Genomic DNA, 14,558 nt, shown 5'->3' on the forward strand with positions numbered 1-14,558 from the left:
TTCAAAATTTGTGCAGGAGAGCACATGACATATCGTTATCTGCGTCTCAAGGAATGGACAGATTTCATTGCTAAAAAGGACACTGGCAAGGCCCCTATGGTCCTAAATAATCCTTTCCCTACTCAGCAACATCATCAGCTTATTGCAAACCAACCCCAACCCCTTCAAGGGGGAAACAACGGTTTGCATCATCCTTCAACTGGTGAAGGACAATCTACCATTTACACCTTTGAAATGCTAGATCTTCAAACCAGAGCCAAAACTTATGGAGCTCCAATTGCTACTGCAGAGGAATCCTCCTCAAGTCAAAACCCACCACCGCCTAACGATATTCATATCGAAAGGCTGGTTGCTAATCTTGTGATTCACCCCCCAAAAGGGGCACTTTGTCGCACAATGCATAATACATCCGCACGTGCTACCCAGAACTATAGTATTGCAAAAGATTTTGCGCAAGCAACATTAGCTATGTCGACGCTCGAAGTATTACAAACATGTCAAACACAAAGGAAACTTCTGCTCTCGGCAATTGATGGGGTCGACCCCCAAGATTCCATGTTTGTAATTTTCGACATGGAAAAATGTAAACCTCCCCTTTCACACCAGCTTGCATTTCAGGTGCAAATATTTTCGAAAGGGAGAGGAGTACATAGAACTGTCATTGAGGAAGGTGCTTCAACCTTCGTCATGTCGACTTCATGTTGGCTCGCTTTGGGTTCTCCAACCCTATCCTCGCCGTCAAATTCCCTTAAAGATTTCAATAGCCACACTTTCATCCCAAAAGGTTTCCTAGCTAGCTACTGCATCCCTTTGAGTGGGAAAATGGTAATGGTGGACATCGAAGTCGTAGATGGAAATCTTGACTATAATCTATTGTTGGGTCACAGTTGGACATATGCCATTACTGCCATTGTGTCTACTATCTTTCGCATCATCCTATTCCCATTGGATGGAAAGATATTCACAGTGGACCAACTGTCCTTTTGCACCCTTGATTATTCCACATTACCCAATGGATTTGTACCCTTAGTGGGTGGTGTACCTGACTCTTACGTCATTATCGGTACTCGTCTATTGAAGGGATCTTCCCTGATGGGTTGTTTCCCTCTTCCGCCACCACGGTTCCACAAATGGTCTTTATGGTTTCATCAATTCCTTACGAACTGACTGATCCTTGGATCCTCCCAGTTCCTTCACACATTGACACTTACGAAGAACAAATGTCGCTGTCACCAGCGGAATTGTTCTACCAAGCCATTCAATCTGCATCCGAATCTCTGGTCAATTTGATCATAGCCAATGGTACCACCTCCCCTCCTGTAACTGCTCCTTATTTCGATCTCCTCAATCAAGTCCTACGTTTAGATGAAGTTATTAGGGAGATCATGTGTTTAGAAGAGCGACCTTAGGAGGACTCTCACCATCATGTTTCGATATTTGATTTGGACACGATGCCTCTTCAAATCCTATCACTTGACGCACCTGAAATCATTTCCTCACCTTATACGACTATCCAATATTTGGACTCGGAGGGAAACATGGGAAATATTTCAAAGACATTGCTCATTGATATTTCTTTCAAGATAGGCATTGTAGAAAACATCCAGGTTGGAGCCGATTGCACTCCTGAGGAAATTTCAAGATTCACCTGCCTTTTTAAGGAATTCCGTGATGTATTTTCTTGGTCTTACGAGGAAATGCCCGGCATAGATCCATCTATTGTCGAGTATGAGATCAAGATATATGACAATGCCAAGCCTGTCCACCAAAGGCTTCGACCAATCCACCCTCAAAAAACTGCAGCCATCAAGAATGAGGTGGAAAAATTGTTACGTGCAAGTTTCATCTACCCCGTTCCCTTAACGGAATGAGCTTCCAATCTAGTTCCTGTTGATAAGAAACAAGGTACCATCTGTGTATGTGTCGAATATCGAGACTTGAAGGCCATGTGTCCAAAGGATAATTATCCGACACCGTTCATCGACCAAATCATTGATGACTGCACTAGTTGTGAATCATTCTCATTCATGGATGGTTTCTTAGGTTAGAACCAGATTGCCATAAAATTGGTAGACCAGCACAAAATCACTTTCATTTTCCCTTGGGAAATCTTTGCCTATCCAAAATTGCGATTCGGTTTAAAGAATGATGGATCAAAGGGCCATGGACTATGCATTTCACAATATCAGACATATTGTTCATGCTTACTTGAATGACCTTCTAGCCTATTCCAAGAAGCGTGCTCAACACCTAGATCATTTACGAGCGATTTTTCTTAGGTGCCAATTCTATAACATATGTCTGAACCTACATAGATGCATTTTCTTTTTCGAGTCTGGATGCTTACTTGGTTTCATTGTCTCCAAGTACGGGACTATGGTTGATCCCGATAAGGTAAAGGCAATTACTCAATTTCTCGAACCACAATCCATTTTGCAGCTCCAATGTTTGCAGGGGAAAGCAAACTTCTTACGATGGTCCATCATAAATTATGTTGAGTTGACGAAAGGCTTTATGCACCTACTTAAAAAAGGAGTGCCATACCTGTGGGATGATCAAGCTCAACGATCATTTGATGGCTTGAAAAAGGTGCTTATATCCATCCCACTCCTTAGTGCTCCCAACTATGGGTGCGACATTCTTCTGTACCTGGCAGCCTTGCCATCCTCTCTAGGAATGGTCTTGGTTCAAACTCACAATGACCTAAGTGAGCATGTGATATATTATCTATCGAAAGGCCTGACTTAGCCTAAACTCAGATATTCACATGTGGAAAAGTTTTCCTCGGCAGTTGTCTTTTTTGTCAATCACTTTTGACATTACATACTGCTGCGACAGACTACTGTCATTGCCTTGGAGAATCCCATGAGACACATTTTCACTGTTGCTAAGGCGAAAAATTCCTTAGTCTTCGGCGAACTTTTGTCAGATCTTCCCATTGTCGATCCTAATGAGATACCCCACGATATTGTCCTGGATGAAGATGTCTATTTGATCGACTCTACTGCCCCTTGGTATGGTGACATTCTTGTCTACCTCCAAGCGCAACGTTTTCGCCTTGAACTAACGTTAGGTAACCTTCGTCGCATCCACCATGAAGTGCAGAACTATTTGGTGCTCAATGATACTTTATATTGCCATGGCACTAATACAGTTCTTTGACGTCACCTCACCCATGAAGAGGTGAAACATGTTTTAAATGGCTGCCATGCTGGGGCATGTGGCAGTCATCTTTCTGGCATATCTACTGCTCATAAAATTTTGTGCACAGGCTACTATTAGCCAACCTTGTTCAAAGATTGTATCAAGGCTATTTGATAGTGCCACCCTTGTCAAGTGTTTACAAAGAAAATGCATGCTCCTCTGGCCCTACTGCAACCAGTTATCTCCATCGACCCCTTTTTCAAATGGGGGATAGACTTTGTCACTTGCAACCCCACTTCCTCTGCCAGACACAATTACATTATTGTAGCTGTGGACTATTGCATGAAATGGGCCGAAGCCCTTCCCACTTTCTGGGTCGATGGAGAAACTGCTGCACTATTCCTGTTCAATCAGGTCATTTGTCGCTTCGATGTTCCCCACATGATCATTACAGACCATGGGTCTCGTTTTCAGAATCACATGATGTCTGACTTAACATCGTTGCTCGGTTTTTGCTAGGATCAATCATCCTCCTACTACCCCCAAGCTAATGGCCAAGTAGAAGCCGTCAATGGCATCTTAAGGACCATGATTTGCAAGTTAGTAGGGAATCATAAACCCACTGCCATTGAATTTTATATCCTGTGCTATGGGCATACCGAAATTCAGTAAAAACTTCTACAGGCTTTACACCTTTTCAACTAGCTTATGGTCTGGAAGTAGTTTTACCAGTCAAGTGCTAGATTCCTTCCTTACAAATCGCTGTTGAACTATTTCCAGATACCACCGTTGAAGAAGAGCACCTGCTATACCTAAATAAACTAGAATAAACCCATCGAGATGTTTAATTGGCACTCGAAGCCCGCAAGCATTGGGTCAAAGCCCAGTATGACAAAAAGTTCAAGCCTCGTTCTTACCAAGAGGGAGATCTTGTTTTACTCTACAATAAAAAAACATGACCACTTGGTGGCAGGAACACTTCAACCCTTATGGCTCAGTCCATATGTCATCACGAAAGCCCTCTCAAAAGGGGCATATGAACTTCAGGACTAGAAAGGAGTCCCACTCACTGAGCCCTGAAACAGGCTCTATCTGAAAAAGTATTATGCCTAGTATTGCACTAGGCATGTGCTTTGTAATTTTATGTATTTATAAGTTTTGCTTCTTTTTGATGTGACTGGATTTTTTGGTATTTCTTGAAGTATTTGTCTCATACATATTCCTTGTCGTGCATAGTGTTCATTACCCTTAGCATACGTAGGATACACGGATGGTGCCCGTTGTCACACACGACACATTGCATCAGCTGATTGGGTCATTTACACACCTGAGTCGGAACTGGTTTGTTTCGAGGGAGTCTTTCTTAGCACTGCACCAACAATATTACTAAGTACATGTCTATAATTTCACTTCTCACTGAAGCATCATCAAGGGACGTCTCCAATCGGTGTTCAGGTTAGACTCTCATCTTGTTGTTATGCAATTGAAAAATCATTATCACATTCGTAATCTAATCTTGTTGTGTCATTATTTAAGGGTATGACTCTTGGAATGTCAATTTGAGTTTATTACATATGAACACATTCCTTGAGAATTTAATATAGTTGCTGATTCATTGGAAAACTATGTGTTAGATTGGCATCTGTCTTGTTCATTGTAGATACATGTATGAAAGTAAATATTTACACAGTTAAAAATTTATAAAAACACTTAAAAAAGATTTACATCATAAAATAACAATATATATATATATATATATATATATCTATCTATATATATATCTATATATATAGATATCGAATCCAGTCTTTTACATCAGAAAAGTTCCCAAAACTTGGGTGTTTTAAGTACAAAATGGCTACTAAGCCTAGCTATATACACTCGCTGGCTATACTATTCGCCTACCAATAGAGCCTACTGCTCATGAAAAGACAATAAAACTCTAGCTATCCTCCGAAGAGGAACTAGAAACCGCTTAGGCACACCAACTGTGTGTCACTGCATGTGAGCGGGAATCTCCCTCATAGGAAGGGGGGGCACACCCATTCTCAAATCATCCAGGTTCCTTAGAACCTCGTGAAGACTCTCAACATCACCCCCCCCCTTCGAGTAGTTGGCCACCTCACCTCACTTGGCGAGGCTCACCTGGAGGTCTCACCAGTGGCACATCTGTGTCAAGCAAAAAGCTTCATGTTAATACTTGTTCACCCATAAAATTAACAAAATCATAACATAAACATTCAAAATCTTAAAATACTTTAAGTACTCTCAAATAAACCTTCTTACCTTGAGGCCCCCAGTTTGTACCAAGCGAAAAAATCAAGTTAGGATCACCTATGAAGTCCATGCCCTCGTAGGCATACTAATCTACCATCATAATCTAACCGCTAAACCATCTAAAGAAATCCCCTTCTAAAAAATATCGAATGGGTCCTCCTCATGTAAGAGGATCGAACGATGCCCATTGCCTCTGCCTATGCTCCCTCGGATCGAGGGGACCTAAGCTCATCCATGGTTAATTAACTGGCACCCTCTCAAGTATGAAGGATACAATGAGAGTTCCGTACCCAAAACTCTGTTGGGTATGGGTCTTACATGTAGTCAACTCTGCCTTCAACTGATGAAGCACTGCCTTGCAAAAGTTGAAGATCTACAGTTGGACATAGTCAACAATAAGAAATAGTTGGGCCTTTGTCACGACATGGGGAATTTTACTCCCTGCAAAGTGCACAATCATCCATAAAATGGCCGTCATAGACCTGGATCTGAGCTACTCTATAGGGACTCTATTGCTGACAAGTAAGCTCTCATGGATACAATAAGCTTGGACCAGATCTAAAGTGGATTAGGGATCAGGCCTACCATAGGTCAAGTTTTCTTGTGCTCCTCTACATGACAAATCTATCAAGAAATATATGTCATCTCAGTCAATGGAAAGCTCATGGTCCCCGATCCTGAACACTTGTTCGTGTTCATCCCAACGCTGAATAATCCATCTCAAGAGGTCCTCCTGACCTTTCATCAAGTCCAACTATGCATACTTCATCAAACCACATCGGCACAATGCAAGTATACACTCTAGATCATTTTGTATAAGAAATTCCTATCAATTGTGTGCTCGTTCTCTCCATAGACTAGTCATAATGGCTCAAAACCTGCACAAATCAACCCAAAAATTAGTACAAATGCGGCAAAAAAACTCAAGAAAACACTTGCTTGGGTCTTAGATTGTGCCCTCATGCACTAATGCCCCCCCTTGTGGAAAACAGGGAGGATTAATGCTCTCCCCCAGGTCGTAAATGGCGTTTAACACTCCCTACAGGCCTAGAAGGGTGCATTAGGTGCAATAAATGATCTAGGGCTCCCCAAATATCTAAAAATACACCCTAAAGAAGCTAAAAATTGTTGAATAATGCAAGATAAGGGTTGTTTCATCTACCTAGGATATTCGACAAGTCAAATGGTTTCCTGGATCACCCGCAATTGTCTGTTGAAAATATGCTCCTCTTTAGCTCCAAAACACTCTCACAGCTCTCAAATGATGCAAATGGTGAAATTGGAGGCTCAAGAACTCCCTTATAGCCACTTTGGAGACATGACTTATCTTAATTGAAGTCATTAAAGTATAAGTATTCCATTTACTATGATATTTATCAGGCACCATGACCCCATATTAGCAAAAATTGCTCATGTTTTGATGAAAGGACTTTCAGGGTTGAATGGAAGAAATGACCATGTTCAATTCTCAATGAGTGATTTCTTTTATGGGATTTTTTCTCACTCTTAAACTAAAAATCTCCAAGTTTTTCGTCATTGGGCTCGTTAAACACCTATGATGATGGTCTAAGCAAGTCTTTTTCTCTCTTTTTCTAGCTCACTAAACTGAAAAAGATCGACTGAGCATTCTTTTTAGGGACTTTTTATTGCTCGTTAAATTGAAAAAACCTTGAGTTTTTGTCATCGGACTCGTTAAACACTTACAACGACGATATGAGCACTTTCTTTTTTGGGATTCTTTCTTGCTCTTAAATTGAAAAATCCCTGAGTTTTCCCTTCTTTGGGCTCGTTAAATCTACGAAGAAGGAATGAGAAGTTCATTTACCTCTTTTTCCTTGCTCATTAAATTGAATAAAATATATTGAGTTTTATTCATTTGACTCATTAAAATTCGATGAAGGTATATTGAGTTTGTTGTCGCGTGACTCATTAAAATTTCACGATGAATATTGAGTTTACTCCATCTCTTCGTACTCGTAACAAAATGAGGCAAACATCTATTGAGCATAGGTTTCTCTTTATTCAGACTCATTAGATTAACTTATGTAAAATGAACCTTTTCGGGTATACTATTAAACCTTGTCGCACTCGGTTACCAACTATGACAAAGGGACCACCCTGGAGTCATTCTTTATGATCTTTTCAGACTCACGAAATATGAAAATACCATTGAGTTGTCGCGTCTGGACTCATTAAATTAAACATATGAGGAATGGAGTTGCTCTTTACGATATTTTCAGACTCTTGAAACATGAAAATTCCAATGAGTTTGCATGTCTGGACTCATTAAACTAATTAAATAGGGCATAGAGTCGCTCTTTTATGATCTTTTCAGACTTGCAAAATATGAAAAGACCAATGAGTTTACTCGTCTGGACTCACTAAACTAATCAGATGGGGAAAGTAGATAATACAATTGCTTTATGTTGAGTATTTTGGAAAGAGTTTTTTGGCGGCAGTCGCTCCCTTGAACATGGCACTCCCTCAGACAAACTTTCCTTGTAACAGCCTCTCAATATGAACCTTACCATCCTATGAGTTTAGCCTATATACCCCGATGTTCTTGCATCTTTGTATCCTAACACTATTTGGTGTTCATAAGTCTAGTGTTGCATGGTTAAAACCGTTGTTTCGTGCCTTCTATTGTTCAAGGGAAAACCTTTATCTTATTTTTCCTCCATCAGATAATCAAGCATATCCTTTTATCATGCCCTCTGTCACTTTGGCCCAATGCTCAAAAGACTCCTCAAAAAATAATCATTCTTGTCCCATTTCATGTCGAATGATGTAGGACACCTTATTTCCTACCTTTCGACATGTCTCTTCCTATCGAATTCAATAGTCTATCTAGGAAGAAGACACAAAAACACTTTAGTGCCTTGGTACTTGCAGACATCAATGGGAGGTCACCTTGTGTTTGGTCAAGGGTTTTCATTATTGGCTCCTGGTTAAACAATTCTATGAGTGTTCGATGACAAAAACATTATTCACACTCTCTATATTGTACTGCGCATCTTGGAGACCATCACCATTATCGATGCCCATCCTTGCGTCTGTTAACGGTCTCCATTATTGACTGGTAATAAAATGATTTCATGCATGTTTGACCTCAATGCCTATATTCACATGTATCAATCTATGCTGTTGCGGTGAAGTGGAAATCAAGACCTTGGGTAGAGGCTTACATCACTCAACCTTGTTTCCTCTCCCAAGTTGCATTTTTTTTGGAGACAACTCATCAGAATGATCCTATTATCACACAGATTCGGTATTGTGCTGATCGGCGGAAAGCATCACCATGTCTCTTTATTGAGAAAATCACTCTGACGTAGCTACTAAGCATGGGAATGCCCGACTCAGGACATGATTTTGGTTGTTATATATATATGTGTTGTATCAGGTTTCTCGTACCACCCAAAGCTTCAATCCTATATATCTTTAAAAAAAAAGAAAAGGATAGTTAAATATAAAGTATTTCGGTCATCATCATAGCCTTTTATCTCACATTTTAGGGAGCATATATTATACAGGGAAATAACCTCCTCACCAGCTCACAGGAGAAAGACATGATGACTGAAGGACTGACCAAGTTCAAAGGCCTAGTTGTCAAGCTAACATTGTCTAGGCATTAACAACCTGCTTTATAAAGCTTCCTAGCAAGTCTAAGGGTGCGTTAGTGCCTAGGGTAACTATGTTTGTTACCTCGGGAAGAGCGTTAGTGAACGTAAATGAGTTTCTATTGGTCAAGCGAACAAGTTGATCAAGAAATATCCCGAGATTCTCTCCTATGTCAGCTCACAAAAGCAGGGAAACATCAGAACTCGACCTGTTTGGAGGAATTAATAATTCCTAATGGAGTCTACAAATGGGAAAGAGTACAAATGCATGGAAATATCATTGATTTTGCCTAATGGAACTCATGAAGGACTTCGCAAACCTATCCTCACATGCTATATATGCAAGGCTAGGTCCATTGTGGAAGTGGTCAAACCATTTGAAAGGATTTATCTTTTGACTATCGAGCAGAGTCTTTGACTAAGGAATTAGAAGATGTTAAGAAGGGAGAGAGAGAGAGAGGAGATGGAGGGGTAAGGGAAGGCTGATACAACCGATGGTTGTAATCACTCTTTTCTACATCAATATAGAACTGCAATTGTGTTGTCCACTTCGCGATGTTGGTAGTATAACTTGTTTATATGTTTATGCAATGTCGTTATTATGAGTGGCTTAGATATATGAAACTAGATATATTTGTATGTTCATGCATTATTTATCAAGGTTTTATGCTATGATATTATGCTTGTCTTATCTATGTGCAGGTTTTGATCTAGAGCTGGCTCAGGGGTCTTCCACCTAGCTACATTGCGCTCTACAACAACACCACACTAAGACTTAAGGTAATAAGTCCTTCATTATTTGATATTCATTTGTTAAACATAGATATGCATGCATATTTGTGACAACTACAACTAATCTTATATTTTTCCAAGGATCTCAGGAAGATCCTTGAGGGTTTCTACATCATCCTAACACTTGTGCATTAATCTCTATAGCAGCCCCAATAGCAGTTTCAGGTCTAGAGCCTAGTTCGTTATCAACAACCATTGAGTCTACATCAACAATAGTTGACCCATCCAGATTAGCACAGGGATTGTTAACACAAAAGCAGGAAAACCAGAAACTACTTCAGAAATTCCAAAATCTAGAATTACGGAAAGTGTAAAACGATACTTTGTATCTGCAAGAAATGCAGAAAACTCACAAATTGGAACTTAAAATCCAAAAGTTTGAGAGTGAGTCCCTGATGGCAGACAATTTGGCTCATGCCAAGGAAAGAATTTGGACAAAAATTAGCCAATACATGACAGAGGTATGGCCATCCATATAGATTATTTTTTAGCAGCAAGAACAAATTACTAGATGCAAAGCAGTGATTGAAGAACAAAGAGAAACCTTGAAGAGCAAGCCAACAGAAGCTACATATATGATCAAGGTTGTAAATTCAAAGAAAAAAGAATAATTAGAAGAAATAAACATATAGAACAACTACCACCTTAGAGATCAATAAGGTATTACAGAAAAGGAATTTGATCAATCAATTAGAAACTAAGTGTCAAACCCTAGAAATTTTTGTCAAGCGATTTAATTCAAAATTTGATGTTTTAAATCACAAAGGGTTGCCAGGATTAGTAGGTTTGAACGATAAGTTGATTAGATTAGATGAGTATTTCAAGGAGTTATATGCTATTGCAGTAGACAGAGCCAAATTTGGAGGAGTTAAAGGACAAATAACAGGGAGGGCTTTTCTAGAAGCCTTGGAATTTGATTTAACCATCTTACATGAAATCAAACACTTGTTTCTCACCAAGCCTAATTTTGAGAGATACATAGAGGTGGATGAAACATTTAGGAAGATGGTAAATGTAGAAATCCCAAGTGAACAAAGATGGGATCAATTGTATGAAAAAATTGAGTAATTTCCCATTTTTAACAGTAGAACAACTCATCAATGTTTTCAAGACAACTCATCAGTTTTTTCAGGCTAGATCATCAACATATCCCCAAAGGATAGAGCCACCTCTTCAACAGTTTTTCGGTTCCTATTATATTGTTCTATTTTTGTAATTTTGTACTATTTTGGTATTCCATTCCAAATAGATTGTAAATCTTTTGCAAAATTTTGTATAAATAACTCATCCTTTGAGTCGTTAAGGGTTGAACCCTTGAACAAGTTATCAAGCAGATTTGTACTAAGATGGAGCATTTTTTAAATAATAAAAGATTCTGGATTTACCTCATATGGATTGTCTCTCAGAGAGTTTTATTTCATCTTGTCTATTCATTATGTTTTCTTCATATAAATTAAGTCTTCTTTAGTTATCCGATTTAAAATTTAATTAAATTTCAATTTCATTTTGAATACTCTGTGAAGTTGTAATTTAAGTAAGAGAATAATTTACATAACTATTTGTTATTGTAAATTCCTCTTTGAATATAAGTTACATTAGATCTCTATAATAGTTTGATTATATTTTGTTGATTAAGAAAGCTATGTTTTCTTAATTTCTTCTTATAAATGATTAAATACTCAATTTGAATATCAAATCAATTATACCTCCCCATACTCTACTTCTCCATCCCATTAAAGTCAAACTAACCATGTGCAGTTAAAGAACAACCTTTTATTTTACTTAAGAATCTATCTAAGTTTAACGCACTTGTTTATAAAATAGTTCACTGGTCATCCAATAATTTAAAACAATAAAACATTATAGATGCTTTGGCATAACTAATTGACCTTAAGTTATCTCAAAGGACAACATCAGATTTGTTAGAAAAATTATATATTACAGAGAAATGGAACACATAAAATATATTGCTGAAATATAAACACAAAAAACACATAAAACAAGAGAGACACATATATACGTGGTTCACCCAATTTGGGCTACGTCCACGGATAAACAATCAGTCCTTCCTTTTATATTATCCAGCAAACTGAAGAGATACAACCTACAACAGATCCGCTGTAAGATCTCACACAATATCCTCTCTCTTTCTCACTCAGAATGCAAATCTATGTAGACGCAATACAATTCCCTTATATATAGCGAGGTGTTGCCTTCTAGGGAAAAAAACCCTAAATTAAACATAACTTCTACCGTCAGATCTCCGCCTAATGAACGACCCAGTTTGACTACACAATTACAACATTTTACAAGGAAATTTTACATCTATTTTTGGCTTCGGGGGCATTGCAGCCGCCCCCCTTGACCCCCCTTGCAGTGCAAATATTATGGGCAGCGTTGTCACCACATTACGAACTGGGTTCCAATGTGGTGATACCTCTAAATAAAGAAGATAATCAGGCTCCACACCCAACAAGATTGGCGCCATTGCCAAGGAGTGAAGGATTGAAAGTTAGATTTTCCCTTTCCTTTAAGGTGAATAAAGGATAGGATATATGTCAAAATATTTCGCCTGGCGATTCCACTGGTCCAAGCTGGATCCATTTAAGCATACTAGACCATGTTCTTATTATGAGATTGTTAACACTCTACCAGATCCAAAAAGACTTATTAAGGGAACCTCTTTAAGGAGAAGACATCAAACCTCTTCTTCTTCTTCAACTTTACACCCTGAAGACATATCATCTGTAGATACTTTTTCATTTGTTCCATCCAATCTTGATTGGATTGAACCACCTCCTAGGGTTTCTGAACTCCATTCAAGAGGAGTAGATCTTCCATCAAACTTTTTAATACAATCACTTGAGTTATATCAAGTCCCATCTATTCCTATAAAATCATCTTCATCTGAGGAAGAATTGGGTTTTCGTTTACCTGAATTCCATCTTATAGACTTCATTTCTCCAACTCCTTGTTCTATTCCATCAACTTCTACTAATCTTGAAGAGACATTCTCTGTCTATTCAAATCCTTTGTTTGATAATAAGGAAGACTTTCCATCAGGAGTTCAGAAGTTGGTTATTAAAACCCTTTTGAAATATTCAAGGAGCTCTCCTCCCTCTTTCTCCCCTCCACATACTAATAGCCCTACCGATTCATCTTCATCACCTTCATCTTCATCATCTTCCTTTTCCTCATCATCTTCCACTCAGTCACCCCAGCCTCCTCCTACTATCATGGCTTTTCAGCCCATTGTACAAGCAAGGTATGCTGCTCTAGTCCTCCCTCAAAACTTGGAAAATTTTCCTGATGGATATCTAAAGCATTTACCAAGATTTAATGGAGAAACTGGTCCTTTAGCAGAATATCATGCATTAAATTTCCTAGATTTTTCTGACAATATAAACATAGAACAAAAAAATGTTTATATGAGATTATTTGTGCAATCCTTAGATCGAAATGCTAGGGTATGGTTTTGGCAACTTAGACCTGACACTATAAAAACATGGAATGAGCTAATAAATATCTTTAAAAATCAATGGGGGCTAAAGAAGGATCCTGTCTACTTTCTCATTGAATTTGAAGAATTGAAGAGAAACCCCGGTGAACCTGTTGCTGAATTCATCAAGAGATTTAAAAAACTCTATCATAAAATGCTTGTTGATTGTAAACCACGATTAGCAGCTGCAAAAGTCATATTTTCCAAAGCGTTTGAAGATGAATTTGCAATCATGCTAAGAGAAAGGGTATCTAATACATTATAAGACATGCAGACAAATTCTATAGCAGTAGAAGCTAATAGGTATGCTTCTAGAAAAATTAAAGCTAAAGAAGAGAAAGAATAAAGAAAATTAAAAACTAGGATTGACGATTCATCTTCCTCCAAATCTAAACTTGAAGATCAAAAAATTGATGGAATTACATATTTACGTAGAAACCTTTCTAATAGGATTTCTAAAATCGAATCACAACCTAGAACTACTCAACAAACTGCTGTTAGACCTCAAGCACAAACTCAATTCTGAAGAACTGCTCAAATGCAGATTATTCAGAGACCAAGTTCTGATCAAAATATTCCTCAATAGTACAAATGGTAATAGTTCCTTCATATTTCCGCAGTCCATTGAACAAGAATAAGGAGATTCTCAACTTTCAAAATACCAAGCATTATATGAATTTATAATTGTAGAATTAAATAAGAGGTATGATCTAAGACCTAGATCAGTCCTAGTTAGACCTTCAAAATCTACCACTATAATTGAACCTGTAATAAACTCTATTCAAACAAAATCCAACACCTCAAACTATAGAGTCATCCTCTGAAACCTTTTCATCTGACAATACCATTTTGACAATTTTCAATATTAAAAAGGAATTGGAAAGGGTTAAGATTCATATCCCTTTAGTTGAACTTTCCAAAAAATATAGTTATAAAAATCAAGTGTCTAAATGGATACAATCCTCTAGTGTAGATGCTGAGGGAGATGTTATTAGTTTGTATATGAAAAACCCTCAGTAGTGTTTGGCCCTAGTTCTGATATGATTGATGAGATTATTCCACCATTTTATGTAACTTTAATGGTTCATGACTTTCTTTTGTATAACTGCATGGTAGACTCTGGAGCTTCAACTACAAGTTACTCATTCTTATCATGATCTCTGCACCTTTGATTCAATGAAAGTACCATGCCTAGGATTGATCAAAGACCTAGTTGTAACCTTAGCCCA

Source organism: Pinus tabuliformis, chromosome Q, assembly GCF_031772625.1.
Source record: "Pinus tabuliformis cultivar Carrire ecotype Pingquan chromosome Q, CPIR1, whole genome shotgun sequence".
Taxonomy (NCBI): Eukaryota; Viridiplantae; Streptophyta; class Pinopsida; order Pinales; family Pinaceae; genus Pinus; species Pinus tabuliformis.